The sequence below is a fragment of the Phocoena sinus genome, chromosome 7 (assembly GCF_008692025.1).
Source record: "Phocoena sinus isolate mPhoSin1 chromosome 7, mPhoSin1.pri, whole genome shotgun sequence".
NCBI lineage: Eukaryota > Metazoa > Chordata > Mammalia > Artiodactyla > Phocoenidae > Phocoena > Phocoena sinus.
The window spans coordinates 108589386-108607506 of record NC_045769.1 but is presented as its reverse complement, the minus strand read 5'-3'; positions in this window follow the sequence as shown (position 1 = coordinate 108607506).

The window sequence follows — 18121 nt, the reverse complement described above, 5'->3', positions numbered from 1 at the left end:
ATAAAAATCAATCAAGAAATATAAAAAAAAAAACCCTTTCCAAAACAAACAACCTCACTGGATGGGCTCAACAATAGAATGGAGATGACAGATGATAAAATCAGCAATCTCGAAGACACATTAATATAATTTTCCTAATCTGGGCAACACAGAGAAAATAGACTGATAAAAAAATAAACAGAGCCTCAGGGACCTGTGGGAGAATAAAGATCCAACATATGTATCATCGAATTTCCAGGAGAGGGGACAGAAATTGAGACTCAAAAAGTACTCAAAAAATAATGGCAGAAACTTCAAATTTGGGAAAAGACAAAACCGTACAGATTCAAAAAGCTGAACAAATTGAAAAAAATGATCAACTCAAGGAAGTGAAGGCTAAAACATACCATAATTAAACTAGGGCAATCTAAAGCCAAAGAGAAAATCTTGAAAGTACGAAGAGTGAAAAGACACATTACTTATATGAAAATGCCAATTTGAATGATAGTGGATTTCTCACCTGTAACAATGGAGGCCAGAAGGAAATAAAACATTTTCTTCAAGTACAGTTGATCCTTGAACCACACAGGTCTGAACTGAATAGGTCTACTTATACAGTTTTTTTTTCATTAAATATGGACTACAGTACACATGATCAATGGTTAATTCACAGTTGCAGAATCACAGACACAGAGGGCCAACGGTAAAGTTATATGTGTTTTTGATGGTGTGAAGTGTTGGCGGCCCTAACCCCCGTGTTGTTCAATGGTCAATTGTACTGAAGGAAAAGAATTGCAAACCATGAATTCTCTGTTTAGCAAAAAATCTTGCAGGAATGAAGGGGAAATAAACACAATCTCAAATGAAGGAGAATAAGTTGTTAGCACACCTGTAAAGCATTGCTAAAGGAAGTTCTCTAGGCAAAAAGAAAATGTTAACAGAAGAAGGCTTGAAATTTCAAAAAGAAAAACTTTGAAGCAGTTGAATACAGGGCTAAATATACTGGACTATCTTTATCATGACTTTATTACATTATATTTGTTGGTTGATTATAAAACCATCTGATGTGATACTCAATGTATAAAGAGGAAATACTTAAGAGAATTTTACTTTAGTAAAAAAAGAGGGTAAAAATACTTAAAAGGAAGTGAATTTTCTACACTTCACTAAAGGTGGTGAAACATTAATACCTGTGCTGAATTGAGTATATTGTAATATACCTCGAGCAACCACTAGAAAATTATACAAAGTGATATACAAAGTGAGCAACCACTAAAGACACTATAAGTATTTCAAATTGGTTTTTCAAAACAACTTGGTAAAATTGATAAAATTCTGATAAGACTGGCAAAAGTAAAAAAAAAAAAAAAAGGAAGACACAATTCACCAATATCAGAAATTAAATAGGGGATGTAGGGGATAAGAAGGAGATAATTAGGGAATACTGTGAACAACTTTACATTCATAAATGTGACAAGTTAAAAAAGTTGATCAGAAATCTAACAAGATGAAATAGAACACTTGGGTAATATTTTAATAATTAAAGAAATTAAATTTGTTAAAGTCTCCCCCAAAAGAAATCTCTAGGCCCAGGTGGTTTTATTATAGAATTCTAGAATTCCACAATGTAGAACTCTAAAATTATACCAAATATTTAAAGAACTAACACCAATTTCATACTATTTCTTCCAGAAAAAAAGAGAAGAAAAAATTTCCAGCTAATTTTATAAAATATTACCCTGATAGCAAAACCAGACAAAGATATTTTTAAAAAGAAAACTACAGACCAATATCTCTCATGAATGTAAACACAAAAATCATTGGTAAAATATTAGCAAATCTTACCTTACACAAAAGTTAACTCAAAATGGATCAAAACTTAAATATAAAACATAAAGTTCCAAATATTTTACTGAAAACAGATAGAAGGACATCTGCAGGATCTTCAGGATCGGGTTAGGCAAAGAATTCTCAGGATGACACCAAAAGCTTGGAAAGCAAGGAAAATTTGAAAAATATGATATCATCAGAATAAAAATATTTGCCGTGAGAAAAACCTTGTGAAGAAGATGAAGAGAGAAACTATGGACTGGCAGAAAGTATTTGCAACCATATATCTGAAAAAGGCCCTCAGGTATCCCACACTTTTCTTTTCTTTCTCTTTCTTTCTTTCTTTCTTTCTTTCTTTCTTTCTTTCTTTCTTTCTTTCTTTCTTTCTTTCTTCTTTTTCTTTCTTTCTTTTTTATTTTATGAAAGTGAATATACACAATAAAAAGAAAACTTTAATTTTTGTCCTAATTAGTATTTGAAATAGCAAACCTGTTTTTTTTTATTGGAGTATAAATGTTTTACAATGTTGTGTTAGTTTCTGCTGTAGAACAAAGTAAATCAGCTATATGTATGCATATATCCCCTCCCTCGTGAGCCTCCCTCCCAACCCCTCTCACACTTTTCAAAAGTTCGCTTTACACAGTACTCTTATGAAAGTTCTATATATATTAGCATCTGTTTTTGCCAAATGAAAGAAGTCCCAAGATAATTTTTGGTTTTACAAAAATGGCTAACAATGAGAACAGTGTTCAGCATTTGTTTTGCAGAGAGCTGTTATAGAGGCAGTTTGCACCCTGAGGAGCAGCAAGAGTGGCACCTCCAAGCTCCTTCTGGAAACTATACTCAGCATCTCAGTATCCAGCTGTCACAGCCTTGAGCTGTGTCTCTGAGCATCTGTGTTTCTCTTAATGTATTCTGTGCATCCCTTAACAAGATGTGTCCTAAAGTAATTGCTTCTTTGCTTTAAGCCATTTTGTCTCAGGGAAGTTTTCATAGGAACACTCTACTTTCATAGGGTAGGGGAAACCTGTAATATCTTGAATATATAATAACTCATGAAAACAAAACAAACAGCAAAAGCAAACCAGTAAGTTTCAACTGGACAAAAGACATGAAGAGATATTTTACTAAAAAGGTTATATAGATATCATATAAGGTTAAACATCATTTGTCAGTGACAAAAATGCATATTAAAGCCACAAAGAGTTATCATTATATACCTGTCAGAATGACAGGTATATAAATGAAGAAAAAAAGTGACAACACCAAGTGCTAGCGAGAATGTGGACAAACTGGATCATTCAAAAATTCCTATTGAGAATGTGTAATGGAACAGCCACTCCTGAAGACAGTTTGCCAGTTTCTTATAATACTAACCATGCAACCACCACGTGACGCAGCAGCAACTGAGTTCATCCATCCATTTGTTCATCCATGCCAGAGAAATGAAAACTCATGTTCATACAAATGAATGTTTAGAGTGACCTTATTCATAATAGCTAAAAAACAACCCAGAGGTCTTTAATGGGTGGATGCTTAAACTGTGGAATGTTACTCAGTAATAAAAATAACAAGCTATTAACACATGCAACAGCCTTGATAAATCCCCAGAGAATTTCACTGAGTCACAAAATGTCAACCCCAAAACGTTACATGTTGCCTGATTCTGTTTATACAACATTCTTGAAATGAAAAAAAATTATAGAAATGTAGGCTAGATTAGTGGTTGCCAGGAGTTAAAGGAGGGAATGAGAATCAAAGGTAGGTGGACGTAGTTGTAAAAGGGGGACACAAGGGATTTTTGTGATGAAGAAAATGGTCTATATCTTGACCATAACAATGTTAATATCTTGATTGATTTTGTATTGTAATTTTTCAAGATGTTACCACTAAGGGATAGAGGAAAATGGGCATAATGAATTTTTCTATATTATTTTCTACAGCTACATATGCACTCTAATTATCTCAAAATTCAAAGCTTAGTTAGAGTAACCACTTGATCATGGAGGTTTTGTTACTAGGTCTACTTGGGATATTGGCATCCTCCTTGACTTACTGTGCATTCTTCCTGAAGCATTGTAACTCCTTTGCATGTACACCCAGCTCACAATTTGACGTATGCGTTTTCTCCCCAGCAGTGGCACAGTTTCCTCTGCTTTCTGTGAATTGGCTCCTAAGTGACCAAGTCATTTGTGGACCAGACATGCCAACTCAGGACTAAACTCAGCAGCTATGATTGAGACCCCCTTCTTGCACAGAATGTAAGGCTTGGAGAGTGCCTGCAAGGCCATTTCCTGCAGTGACTTAATTTCCTGAAGAGGAGCTTAGGCCCTGAAAGAATCAAGATTAGAATCTGACAGGTCTCATGCTGAGCCCAGAACATTTTTTGACACTTGAGAACTTTTTACAACATGTAAGCCTGTCTCCACTAACAGCTCTGAGTTTTAAAAAGCTATTTAATGGGATGTGGCCAAGATGATGGAGTAGAAAGACCCTGAGCTCACCTCCTCCAACAGGTACACCAAAATTACAACTAATTACAGAGCAACAATCTATGAAAATGACTTGGAGAGTAGCAAAATAAAGAGTCTCCACAAAAGATATAATGATATAATGAAGAAACCACAACGAGACAAGTAGAGTAAGAGTGGTGGAGACACGGTATGGTCAGGATCCACACCCATGGGTTGGCGACCCCCAAATGGGGGCAATATCACAACCACACAGGTCCTCCCCAAGGAGCAGGGGACCAAGCCCCACATGGGGCTTCTCAACCTGGGGTTCCTCCTGCAACTGGAAGATGAACCCCCAGACTTTCTTGTTTTTGAAAACCAGCAAGGCTAACTTATGGGAGAGCCAGAGGACTGTAGAAAATGGAGACTCTGGTCTTAAATGGCATGTTCAAAATCTCACAAACTCTGAGTCCCAGTGCAAAGGCAGTAGATTGAGAGGAGCCTGGGTCAGACTCACTTGCTGATCCTGATGAGCCTTGAAGAGGGAGGAGCCAGGCCCTAAGGACTGACTTGCTGGCTGCAGCCATTCTGGGGAACTTGTTCTATTGCAACTGACACCAGCACTGGCAAGCACCATTTTGGAATTGTGCTTCTTGCCTGTTAGCCCCAGGGGCTTACTACCCTCCAGTGGGCTGCAGCAGCCCCATGTTCCCTGGGCCATGCTACCAGCCACTCAGGGACACAGTCCTGCCTACTGGTGGGCAGGTAGCAGGCCCATGACCTCCCCTAGTCATGTAACCAACTCCACTGGAACACAGCCTTGCCTACCAGTGGGCTGGCAGCAGCCAAGCATCACTAGGCTGTACTGCCAACTGCATGAGAAGCCCACCCCAGTCTTGAGCGGGATCACAACTACCACACAAGGCAGGGCCTCACAGCCAGCCTGGCTGGGAGCCACCCTCAACTACCAGCACTCCCATGGTAGTTGGCCCCACAAGAGAAGGTCACATGCAGCCCACATAGGGGGCACCCCTACCAGAGGGGAGTGTGGTGCTAGGCCTCATACAATGTCTCTTACATAAAGCTACTTCCCCAAGATCAGGAAACAACTGATCTAATTATAGAAATTTAAAAGAAAGAGAATAAGGCAAAATGATTGAGATAGAAGAATGTTCCAAATGAAGGGATAAGCAAAACCTCAGAAAAAGAACTAAATGAAGTGCAGATAAACAGTCAAACTGACAAACAGTCCTAGGTAATGATAATAAAGTAGCTCACTGAACACAGGAGAAAAATGGATGATCATGGTGAGTTTTTCAACAGGGAGTTAAAAAATATAAAGAAAAACTGAATGGAGCTGAAGAATACAATAACTAAAATAAAAATACACTAGAAGGTATCAGCAGTATATTAGATGATACAAAGGAGTGGATCAGTGAACTGAAAAACAGAGAAGTGAAAATCATACAAACTGAATAGAAAGGAAAAAGAAATGGGACTTCCCTGGTGATGTAGTAGTTAAGGATCCACCTGCCAATGCAGGGAACATGGGTTCGATCCCTGGTCTGGGGAGATCCCACATGCCATGGAGCAACTGAGCCCATGTGCCACAACTACTGAAGCCCATGTGCCTAGAGCCTATGCTCCAAAACAAGAGAAGCCACTGCAATGAGAAGCCCACACACCGCAACAAAGAGTAGCCCCTGCTTGGTGCAGCTAGAGAAAGCCCGTGTGCAGCAACGAAGACACAATGCAGCCAAAAATAAATTAATTAATTAAAGAAAAAGAATTAAGAAAAATGAGAATGATTCAAGAGAGGTCTGGGACAACATCAAGCCTACTAACATTAGCATTATAGGAGTGTCAGAAGGAGAACAGAGAGAGAAGGTGGCAGAGAATTTTTGGAAGAAATAATAGCTGTAAAAAGACCTAATCTGGGAAAAAAGCAGATGAGGACCAGGAAGCACAGACAATCCTAAACAAAATGAGCCTAAAGAGGTCCACACCAAGACACATTATAATTATACTGGCAAAAATGAAAGGTAAAGAGAGAAGCTTAAAAGCAGCAAGAGAAAAGTCACTATGTACAAGGGAACTCCTGTAAGACTATAAGCTAACTTTTCAGCAGAAACTTTGTAGTCCTGAAGAGAGTGGACTCCCAATGTGATGAAAGGGAAAAACCTACAACCCGGAATACTCTACCTGGCAAGATTATTATTCAAGTTTGAAGGAGAGATAAAGAGATTTACAGACAAGCAAAAGATAAAAGAGTTCAGCACCACAAAACTGGTTTTATAAGAAATGCTAAAGGGATTTCTCTAAGCAGAAAAGGCCACAACTAGAAACATGAAAATCATAAAGAAAAAATCTCATTGGTAAAGACAAACATACAATAAGTGACCTATAAAGCTAGGAGGAAGCTTAAAAGACAAAAGTAGTAAAATCATCTATATCCACAATAAGTAGGTAAGGGTTACACAAAACAAATATTGTAAAATATGACATGAAAAACATTAAATATGAGATGGCATTGTAAAAATTGTAGAATGGGGCTTCCCTGGTGGCACAGTGGTTGACAGTCCGCCTGCCAATGCAGGGGACACGGGTTCGTGCCCCAGTCTGGGAAGATCCCACATGCCGTGGAGCGGCTGGGCCCATAAGCCATGGCCGCTGAGCCTGTGCGTCTGGAGCCTGTGCTCTGCAATGGGAGAGGCCACAACAGTGAGAGGCCCACATACTGCAAAAAAAAAAAAATAAAAATAAAAAATAAAAAAAAATTGTAGAGTCATTAGAATTCATTCAAACTTGAAGTCATCAACATAATATATATATATATATATATATATATATATATATATATATATTGCTAACCACAAACCAAAAATCGATACACACAAAAAATAAGAGAGATATCCAAACCTAAACATAAAGATGCTCATTAATTTACAAGGGAAGAGAGCAAAAGTAGAAGAAACAGAAAAGAACTACAAAACAATCCCCAAACAATTAACAAAATGGAAAAAACTACATAGCTATCAATATTTGCTTTAAATGTAAATAGACTAAACACTTCAATCAAAAGACACAGTGGCTGAATGAAGAAAAAAAATAAGACCCATGTATATGCTGCCTACAAAAGACTCCCTTCATATCTAAAAGACACACAGACTGTAGGTGTGTGTATAAGACACTGATGAAAGAAAATGAAGACAGCACAAACAGATGGAAACATATACCAGGTTCTTGGATTGGAAGAATTAATATTGTTAAAATGACCCTACTACTCAAGGCAATCTACAGATTCAATGCAATCCCTATCAAAATACCAAGGCATTTTTCATGGAGCTAGAGCAAATAATTCTAAAATTTGTATGGAAACACATAACACCCTGAACATCCTAAACATTCTTGAGAAAAAAGAACAAGGCAGGAGATATCACACTCCCTGATTTCAAGCTATTGTACAAAGTTATAGTAATCAAAACAGTATGGTACTGGCACAAAAACAGACACATAGATCAATGGAACAGAATAGAGAGCCTAAAAATAAACCCACACACTTATAGTCAATTAATCTATGAAAAAGGAGGCAAGAATACACAATGGAAGAGGCAGTCCTTTCTCCATTGTATATTCTTGCATCCTCTGTCAATAGACGAATGGATAAAGAAAATGTGGTGTGTATATATATATTATATATATATATATAATATATTATATATATATAAAATGGAATACTTCTCAGCCATGAAAAAGAATAAAATTTTGCCATTTGCAGCAATATGGATGGACTTGGAGGGCATTATGCTAAGTGAAATAAGTCAGACAGAGTAAGTTAAATATTGTATGATGTCACTTATATGTGGAATCTAAAAAATACAACAAATTAGTGAATAAAACAAAAAATAAGGAGACTCACAGATATAGAAAACAAACTAGTGGTTACCAGTGGGGAGAAGGGGGGAGGGACGGTGCAGGAGTAAGGGATTAAGAGATACAAACTATTAGGGAGCAAGAATATATAGTGCAGAAACGACAGCCTCTTGCATAAATGGTTTTGGGAAAACTGGGCAGCTAGATGCAAAAGAATCAAACTAGACTACTTTCTCACAGCATATACCAAAATAAACTAAAAATGGATTAAAAACTTAAATGCAAACCTCAATCCATAAATCTCCTAGAAGAAAATGGAGGAAGTGTGCTCTTTGATATCAGTCTTAGCAATATTTTTTGGATCTGTCTCCTCAGGCAAGGGCAGCAAAAGCAAAAATAAACAAATGGGACTACATCAAACTAAGAAGTTTTGCACAGGGAAAGAATCTGTCAACAAAATGGAAAGGCAGCCTACTGAATCAAAGAAAATATTTGCAACCTATAGATCTAATAAGAGGTTAATATCCAAAATATACCAAACACTCATACAACTCAATACCAAAAAAAAAAAAAAAAAAAACAGACAAACCCACAACCAATTAAAAAATGGGCAGAAGATGTCAGTATTCATTTTTCTAAAGAAGACATAGAGGTGCACAACAGGATGTGAAAAGAGGCTCAACATCACTAATCATCAGGGAAATAAGACTAAAAACCATGATGAGCTATCACCTCACACCTGTCAGAATGGCCATTATTAAAAAGACAACAAATAACAAGTGTTGGTGAAGATATTGAGAAAATGGAACACTCAGACATTGTTGGCAGGAAAGTAAATTGGTGCAGCCATGGTGTAAAACAGTACGGAGGTTCCTCAAAAATTAAAAATAGAATTAACATACAATCCAGCAATTACACTCCTGGTTTTTTTCTGAAGAAAACAAAAACTTTAACTTGAAAACATATATGCACCCCATGTTCCTTACAGTATTATTTACAATAGCCAAGATATGGAAGCAACTTAAGTGTCCACTGATAGATGAATGGATAAAGAAGATGTAGTATATATTTACAATGGATTGTTACTTAGCCATAAAAAAAGAAATCTTGCCATTTATGACAACATGGAAGGATCTAGATGGTATTATGCTAAGTGAAATGTCAGACAAAGACAAATACAGTATGGCTTCATTAACATGTTGAATCTAAAAATCAAAACAAACAAAAGATAACAAAATGAAAACACTCATAGATATAGAGAAAAGGAGAGTTTCCAGAGGAGAAGGGTTGGAGGGGTGGTTGAAATAGGTGAAGAGAGTTAAGTGTTATGAACCTCCAGTTATAAAAGAGATTAACCACATAGAGCATAAGGAATATGTTCAATAATATTGTAATAAGTTTGCATGATGACCATTTTATAATACATGCAAGTGTTAAATCACTACGTATTATGCCTGAAACATACATAATATTGTATGTCAACAGTATTTCAACAATAAAAATTTAAAATGCTATTTATTAAACTATTGCCCCCACCCCTCACATTTGTACAAGATTTTTATCCTCCATTTGTCAGAAAGAGAAAAACAAATACCGTATGCTAACACATATATATGGAATCTAAAAAAAAAAAAAAAATGGTTCTCATGAACCTAGGGACAGGACAGGAATAAAGACGCAGATGTAGACAATGAACTTGAGGACACGGGGAGGGGGAAGGGGAAGCAGGGATGAAGTGAGAAAGTAGCACTGACCTATAGACTCCCAAATATAAAATAGATATCTAGTGGGAAGCAGCTGCATAGCACATGGAGATCAGCTCCATGCATTGTGACCATCTAGAGGGGTGGGATAGGGAGGGTGGCAGGGAGAGAAAGAGGGAGGGGATATGGGGATATATGTATACATATAGTGGATTCACTTTGTTATACAGCAGAAACTAGCACACCATTGTAAAGCAATTATACTCCAATAAAGATGTTAATAAAAAATCCTCCATTTAAAATCCAAATGGTACTAGTTTCTCTACATAGTAGTTTTAACTAGGCTCTGTTAATTAGCTGGATGACATGTTGGTAAATGTTTAAAAACTGGTTTCTGAACAAAAATGAATGTGTATGTGCATGTTTATGTGTGTATGCTCATACACACATACACATATATACATATATATTTACATATGTTGATGATAAATTTTACCTGTATAAAGGATGTATATGGCACACAATTTACAAATAATAAAATATACAGTACTCTTTATCACAAATTCCGTATAGCAAATTGATTCTCACAGAATGCTTTATTGGTTTTCGCTTAACTCATATTCACAGTCAACCCATGGTTGCAACTGATGAACAAATGTAGTTCCTACTTGGTATTGACTGACATTTTTTTGTTTACATTAACAGGCAAGATACAAAAAATGAGACAATAAAGATGTACTGGAACTTCATTCACTCATCAGTGACCTGAGGGAGTTCTTTGCTGATTCAGATAATGATTTTTTAATATTAGAAGAATGTTTCCTAAATTTTTATGCTATTTGCAATGAAACTACTAGAGACACAACATATTTTGAAAGTTAATATGCATTACTAACTTTTCTCCATTATTTTCTCTAGTGTAGCCAAGGGTAAGCAAAGTTTTACTTCTAGTGTCAGAATATAAATATTTTAGGCTTTGCAGGCCATGCAGTCTCTGTTGTAAATATTCAGCTCTGCCATTGTTGCAGGAAAGCAGCCACAGACAAAACATAAATGGTTGGGTCTGGCTGTGTTCCAATTAAACTTATTTACAAAAACAAGTGGCAGGCTGGATTTGGTCAGTGGCATTGTCTATCAAAGTGTTCTATATTGGGGTGAGGAAACTTTCTGTAAAGAGCTAGGTAGTAAATATGTTAAGCTCTGTGGGCCATATAAGATCTATGTAGCATGTTCTTTGTTTTTTGTTTATAACCCTTTGAAAATGTAAAACTCATTTTTAACTTGCAGGCTAGATTTGACCCACTTGCCTTAATTTGGTGATCTCTTGTATAGACAATCAACGAAACAATCAACAAAGCTTTGATTTGTAGGATTTGTCTATTTCTCTGGTGTAATTATCTCCAGGGCTGATTTTAAACTATTAATGTGATATCACTGAATCCAGATTTGGGAAGAGATATACAATAGGACACCATTATATATGTACTTCTACTATATACATAAATAATCTCAAGAGCATAGAAAAGAGTCAGGGGCACTAAAATCATTATGAAATAATGAACTGTTAAACATTTTCTTGAAATATAGTTGATTTACAATGCTGTGTCTAATTTCTGCTGTACATCAAAGTGACTCAGTTATACATATAATTTTTTTCATATTCTTTTTCATTAAGGTTTATCACAGGATATTGAATATATTTCCCTGTGCTATATAGGACCTTGTTGTTATGCAATGATGAATTTTTGCACATTTATAGCCTTTGTTTTAAAAATTATGTAATTAGAATTATATTTATAATATATATTAATAAATATAATTAAATATAATTCCACTTAAATTCATTAATAATAATATAAATTTTATACATTCAGTAGAACTTAAATTCTATTAGAATTATAAGCTGGAGATGACCTCGCTGGTGGATGGATTCTTACTCATAATCATAAGGTCCATTGTCTCAGGACTATGTCAGAGTGTGCTACAACAAAGCAGAGGAAGGGAACAATTAGAGTAGTGGGACCTGAGGTATAGATCTAAAGAAGGATCAGAGAGCCAGGGGAAATCAGAGCAGCAATCACCTTACCTGAACAGGTAGATGGTGAATGGTCTGGGGAAATTTTAGAAGTGGGGAACAAATCCATTGCCAGGCAATGACTCCCCAGCACGTTTCTAGGTACTGGGTGGGTGATTTCACATGGATGTGGTCCTATTAAGGGCTCAGCAAATACTTTATTATTAGTATTATTTTAAATAGGTAGAGAATGGGAGTCTGGGATTGAAGCCCACAGTGCTTGTTCCACTGAATCAGAAAGGAAACTGCAGCTCCTAATGAGGCTCTCAGCTCTGGAATGCCAAAGGGCCAAGCCCACTAGGCTCCTTTGTGGGCATAAACAACCCAGCTACCCAGGGTGCAAATGAAGGATGACTGTGTGCTCATACACAAATTAACAGGCAGGTTCATTCCACTCCAGCTCTAAGCAGAGAGCAGCCACTGTTTGTGGCAGCAGCATACATTATAGCTCCAAGGTTTCCACCCACAATAATGCCTTGTCACAACAGCATCAGGAAACTTGGCTTAGTGAATAGGAGTGAATGCCAGACAAAGCCAAACAGGGTCTATCTCCTATTCCCTGATGTTTCTCTTTGTTCATTCTTGGTCTCTGACAAGCTGCATCTGAAAGAAAAGAATTAATCCCTAGCAAATCCTGCAACACAACTGTGTATGGGGAAGAGGGCTTCTTTACTCAGCAGCCAGCAAGAATGTCATTCCAAGTGTAGGGGTTAAAGGAGAAGTGTCAGGCAACCCCGAGGAGAAAGGGACTGCTCCTGGGAAACAATAATCTATTGCAAATCTTGACCAGGAGGCAGCTTAGTTGTGTAGTAATAGCAAAACCTCTGGCCCAGGAAAAAGAAGTGAGCTGCAAGGGGACAGAAAATGGGATATTAGAGATAAAAAGTAAAGACAGACCAGTGACAGCATGGAAAGAGCTGAGATACTAAATTTAGGGTTGTTGTACATCGGTGATTGGCTTTAGAGAAACTCGTGGACAGGACTGGTCCTACATGTCCCAAGGAGTGGCTAGGGCGTCCTTGAAGACTGGAAGCAGGTTTCCTTCTGTGGACAAAGAATGTCACCTGCCATACCAGTAAACACAGGATGTTGCAACCATCAAGCCATCAGCCACTGCAGTCACCCTGACTGTGCACCCTGAGGGGATTCAGTATGGGAAAGCACAGGATACTGGCCGTAGATAGTTAAGGTGCATATCAAAGGAATGATTTCAATGATCCCAGATTCTTGCATCTTCCCGTACATAGAAAAGCTCTAAATTCATTAACTTGAGATGTTCGGTTTTTCTTTAATTAACAGTAATCTTTGCATGTGCCAACTACTTGATATTTGTTACAAAAATTCCTATAGATCCTGGCTCCTCTCTTACCTCTTTGGAGCAAACCCTCAGAGCTATCTAAGGGTCTGCCTCCCTGGGCTTATGTCCTCAGGAAGTCTATGGAATAAAACAAATAAAATTCTCAACTTTTAGGTTGTACGTTTTTTTTTTTCCAGTGGACACTTGCCTTAAGTAACGCTAGTGCAATTTTAGGAGACTGGAGCTTTCCTAGAAAAAAAAAATCCAATCTGCATAAGCAATCCAGACATTAAATAGACATTTTCATCTTTTTCTATAGCATTGTAATAGAGGTACTTAGAAGGTGGATGGGGCAGAATGTTACTGCTTCAAAGCAAAATTTCATCCAGGTGAACTCTGTAGAATAAGCTAAAAGATAGAGCATCTGTGCCCAAATATATAGGCCTGGCCCTCCGCACCTTCTTCTACAAAACCACTCCAATACTCCCAACCTCCTTCCCCATCTCAGTGCATGATGATTAAGCTGAGAACCTGGAAGAGGTCTCAGCAGTCTCCAGGTTAAACTCCCACAAGTGGTCAGTAACTAAAGCCTGTCCATTCTACCACTTACATTTTATTCCTATTTGTAGCCTTAGAGTCAACCAGATTCCACTTCCCTCTCAAGGACTTGCTTCTCAGCTGAATCGCTGCTGACTGCCCTTCTGGAGTCTCACCTACGCTTCATCCTTCCAACTATTGCCAGAGTGATCTCACATGAACCTTTGATCACTTGCTAGTCATCTTTAAGTATAAACTTAAATTCATGGTAGGGTTCACAAGGCACTTTGCTATCTGGTTTCTGCCAAGGTGCCTCCTCAGTTGCATCCACCTTTCCCATTTTCCTTTTTCCCACTCCACCTCCAGGCCAGTTTGCATTTCTTTTTTTTTTTTTTTTTAATTTCATTTTAATTGGAGTATAATTGCTTTACATTGTTGTGTTAGTTTCTGCTGTATAATGAAGTCAGTCAGCTATATGTATACGTATATCCCCTTCCTCTTGGACCTCCTTCCCACCACCCCCATCCCACCCATCTAGGTCATCACAGAACACTGAGCTGAGCTTCCTGTGCTGTATAGCATATTCCCACTAGCTATCTATTTTATGCATGGTAGTGTATATATGTCAATCCGAATCTCCCAGCACGTCCCAACCTCTCCTTCCCACTCTGTGTCCACATGTTCTCTACATCTGCATCTCTATTCCTGCCCTGCAAATGGGTTCATCTGTACCATTTTCCTGGATCCCACATATATCTGTTAATATACGGTATTTGTTTTTCTCTTTCTGGCTTATTTCACTCTGTATGACAGACTCTAGGTCCATCCACATCTCTACAAATGACTCAATTTCGTTTCTTTTTATGGCTGAGTAATATTCTGTTGTCTATATGTATCACTTCATCTTTATCCATTCATCTGTCAGTGGACATTTAAATTGCTTCCATGTCCTGGCTATTTTAAATAGTGCTGCAATGAATATTACAGTGCATGTATCTTTTTGAATTATGGTTTTCTCAGCATATAAGCCCAGGAGTGGGATTGCTGGGTCATATGGTAGCTCTGTTTTTAGTTTTTTAAGGAACATCCATACTGTTCTCTACAGTGGCTGTATCAATTTACTTTTCCACCAACAGTGCAAGAAGTTTCCCTTTTCTCCACACCCTCTCCAGCATTTATTTTTTGTAGAATTTTTGATGATGGCCATTCTGACTCATGTGAGGTGATACCTCACTGTAGTTTTGATTTGAATTTCATTAATAATTAGTGATGTTGAGGATCCTTTCATGTTCCCCATGGCCATCTGTATGTCCTCCTTGGAGAGATGTCTATTTAGGTCTTCTCATTTTTTTTTTATTGGGTTGTTTGTTTTTTTGATATTGAGCTCCATGAACTCTTTGCATATTTTGGAGATTAATCCTTCGTCTGTTGCTTCATTTGCAAATATTTTCTCCCATTCTGAGGGTTGTATTTTTGTTTTGTTTACGGTTTCATTTGCTGTGCAAAAGCTTTTAAATTTCATTAGGTCCAATTTGTTTATTTTTGTTTTTTATTTTCATTACTCCAGGAGGTGTGTCAAAAAGTGTCTTGCTGTAATTTATGTCAAAGAGTTTTTCCTATGTTTTCCTCTAAAAGTTTTATAGTGTCTGGCCTTAAATTTAGGTCTTTAATCCATTTTGAGTTTATTTTTGTCTATGGTGTTAGGGAGTGTTCTAATTTCATTTTGTTACATGTAGCTGTCCAGTCTTCCCAGCACCTCTTATTGAAGATGTTGTCTTTTCTGCATTGTAAGTTCTTGCCTCCTTTGTCATAAATTAGTTGAACACATCTGCATGGGTTTATCTCTGGGCTTTCTATCCTGTACTATTGATCTATATTTCTGTTTCTGTGCCACTACTATACTGTCTTGATTACTGTAGCTTTGTAATATAGTTTGAAGTTGGGGAGCCTTATTCCTCCAGCTCTGTTTTCCTTTTTCAAGATTGCTTTGGCTATTCAGAGTCTTTTTTGTTTCCATACAAATTGTAAAATTTTTTGTTTTAATTCTGTGAAGAATGCTATTGGTAATTTGATAGGGATTGCACTGAATCTGTAGATTGCTCTGAGTAGTATAGTCATTTTCACAATTTTGTTTCTTCCAATACAAGAACATGATATATCTCTCCATCTGTTTGTGTCACCTTTGATTTCTTTCATCAGTGTTTTATAGTTTTCTGAGTACAAGTCTTTCACCTCCTTAGGTAGATTTATTCCTAGGTATTTTATTCTTTTTGTTGTGATGGTAAATGGGATAGTTTCCTTAATTTCCCTATCTAATCTTTTGTTGTTAGTGTTTAGGAACGTGAGAGATTTCTCTGCATTAATTTTGTATCCTGCAACTTTACCAGATTCATTGTTTAGCTCTAGTAGTTTTCTGGTGGCATCTTTAGGATTTTCTACATATAGTATCATGTCATCTGAAAACAGTGACAGTTTTACTTCTTCTTTTCCAATTTGGATTCCTTTTATTTCTTTTTCTTCTCTGCCATGGCTAGGACTTCCAACTAAAGTTTGTGAGAGTGGACATCCTTGTCTTGTTCCTGATTTTAGATGGAATGCTTTCAGTTTTTCACCATTGAGAATGATGTTGGCTGTGGGTTTGTCATATATGGCCTTTATTATGTTGAGATAGTTTCCCTCTATACCCATTTCCTGGAGAGTTCTTTTACCACTTTGTTAATATGGTGTATCACATTGATTGATTTGCGTATGTTGAAGAATTCTTGCATTCCTGGGACAAATCCCACTTGATCGTGGTGTATGATCCTTTTAATGTGTTGTTGTATTCTGTTTGCTAATATTTTGTTGAGGATTTTTGCATCTATTTTCATCAGTGATATTGGTCTGTAATTTTCTTTTTTTGTGATATCTTTGTCTGGTTTTGGTATCAGTGTGATGGTGGACTCACAGAATGCATTTGGGAGTGTTACTCTCTCTGAAATTTTTTGGAAGAGTTTGAGAATGATAGGTGTTAGCTCTTCTGTAAATGTTTGATAGAATTCACCTGTGAAGCCATCTGGTCCTGGACTTTTGTTTGTTGGAAGATTTTTAATTCAGTTTCAATTTCAATATCTGTAATTGGTCCGTTTATATTTTCTAATTCTTCCTGGTTCAATCTTGGAAGGTTGTACTTTTCCAAGAATTTGTCCATTTCTTTCAGGTTGTCCATTTTATTGTCATATAGTTGCTTGTATTAGCCTCTTATTTTCTTTTGTATTTCTGTGGTGTCAGTTGTAATTTCTCCTTTTTCATTTCTAATTTTATTGATTTGAATCCACTCCCTTTGTTTCTTGATGAGTCTGGCTAAAGGTTTATCAAGTTTGTTTATCTTCTCAAAAAAACAGCTTTCAGTTTTATTGATTTTTGCTATTGTTTTCTTTGTTTCTATTTCATTTATTTCTGCTCCGATTTTATGATTTCTTTCCTTCTACTAATTTTGGGTTTTCTTTGTTCTTCTTTTTCTAGTTGCTTGAGATGTAAGCTTAGATTGTTTATTTGAGATTTTTCTTGTTTCTTGAGGTGAGCTTGAATTGCTATGAACTTCACCTTTAGAACAGTTTTTGCTGAGTCCCATAGGTTTTGGATCCTTGTGTTTTCATTGACATTTGTTTCTCGGTAGTTTCTGATTTCCTCTTTGATTTCTTCAGTGATCTCTTGGTTATTTAGCAGCACACTATTTAGCTTCCATGTTTTTGTCTTTTTTTAAGGTTTTTCCAGTAATTGATTTCTAATCTTATAACACTGTGGTCAGAAAAGATGTTTGATAAAATTTCAATTTTCTTAAATTTTCTGAGGCTTGATTTGTGACCCAAGATGTGATCTATCCTGGAGAATGTTTCATGTGCACTTGAGAAGAAAGTGTAATCTGCCACTTTTCCGTGGACTGTTCTACAAATAGAAATTAAATCTGTCTGGTCTATTGTGTCATTCAAAGCTTGTGTTTCCTTATTTATTTTCTGTTTGGATGATCTGCCCATTGGTGTAAGTGGGGCGTTAAATTCCCCCCTATTATTGTGTTACTGTTGATGTCCCCTTTTATGGTTGTTAGCATTTTCCTTATATATTTAGGTTCAGTCTTGGAAAAATATTTATAATTATTATATCTTCTTCTTGGATTTATCCCTTGATCATTATGTAGTGTCCTTCCTTATCTCATGTAACAGTCTTAATTTATTTATTTTTAATTATTATTATTTTTAAAATACATTTATTTCTTTATTTTTGGCTGCATTGTATCTTTGTCTTGGTTCTTTGTTTCTGTGCATGAGATTTCTCTAGTTGCAGTGAGCAGAGGCTACACTTCATTGCATTCCATGGGCTTCTCACTGTGGTGACT